At 37.0% G+C, this 1,153-nt stretch overlaps 1 protein-coding gene across 3 annotated transcripts in view; it reads left to right on the top strand.

Moving 5' to 3' along the window:
• Window positions 1-1,153, top strand: part of PRKDC (protein kinase, DNA-activated, catalytic subunit) — a 186,211-nt gene that overhangs the window by 115,977 nt on the left and 69,081 nt on the right. The window lies entirely within an intron of this gene.

Genomic DNA, 1,153 nt, shown 5'->3' with positions numbered 1-1,153 from the left:
TTTACTTGTTCCGGATCTGAGTTCAAATCCTGGATATCGTTGTTAATTTTCTATCTCATTGATCTGTCTAATATTGATGTTGAAGTCTCCCACTATTATTGTGTGGGAGTCTAAGTCTCTTTATAAGTCTTATTTATCTGGGTATTCCTGTATTGGGTGCGTATATATTTAAGATCGTTAGCTCTTCTTGTTGCATTGATTCTTTTATCATTATGTAATATTCTTCTTTGCTTCTTTTGATCTTTGTTGCTTTAAAGCAACTCCTGCTTTTTATTTGTTTGTTTATTTTTGCTCTCCATTTGGTTGGTAAATCTTTCTCCATCTCTTTGTTTTGAGTCTTTGTGTATCCTTGCATGTGAGATGGGTCTGGATGCAGCCTACTGGTGGGTTTTGCCTTTTTTTTGCCTGTCTGTGTCTTTGGATTGGGGGATTTAGTCGATTTAAATTTAGGATTAATAATAATATATGTGAGTTTAATACTGCCATTTAATGTTAGCTGGCTGTTTTGCCCATTAGTTGATATAAATTCTTGATTATGTTGATGCTCTTTACTTTTTGATATTTTTTAGAAAGGCTGATACTGGTTGTTCCTTTCTATGTGTAGTGTTCTTTCAGAAGCTCTTGTAAAGCAGGCCTGGTGGTGATGAAATCTCTGAGTGCTTGCTTGTTCACAAACGATTTTATTTTTCCTTTGCTTATGAAGCTTAGTTTGGCTGGATGTAAAATTCTGGGTTGAAAGTTCTTTTCTTTAAGGATGTTGAATATTGGCCCCCACTCTCTTCTGGCTTGTAGGGCTTCTGCTGAGAGATCTGCTGTGTCTGATAGGCTTCCCTTTATGGGTAACCCAACCTTTCTCTCTGGCTGCACTCAGTATTTTCTCCTTGATTTCAACCCTGGTGAATCTGGCGATTATGTTCCTTGAGGTTGATCTTCTTGAGGAATATCTTTGTGGTGTTCTCTGTATTACCTGGAGTTGAATATTGTCCTGCCTTGCTAGGTTGGGAAAGTTTTCCTGAATAATATCCTGAAGCGTATTTTCCAGCTTGGATTGATTCTCTTTATCACATTCAGGTATACCTATCAAGCGTAGATTAGGTCTTTTCACATAGTCCCATATTTCTTGGAGACTTTGCTCGTTCCTTTTTATCCTTTT

This window comes from Cebus imitator, unplaced genomic scaffold (assembly GCF_001604975.1).
Source record: "Cebus imitator isolate Cc_AM_T3 unplaced genomic scaffold, Cebus_imitator-1.0 Scaffold584, whole genome shotgun sequence".
Lineage (NCBI taxonomy): Eukaryota > Metazoa > Chordata > Mammalia > Primates > Cebidae > Cebus > Cebus imitator.
The sequence above is the reverse complement of the archived record's forward strand: the minus strand, read 5'-3'. Positions and strand labels throughout refer to the sequence as shown.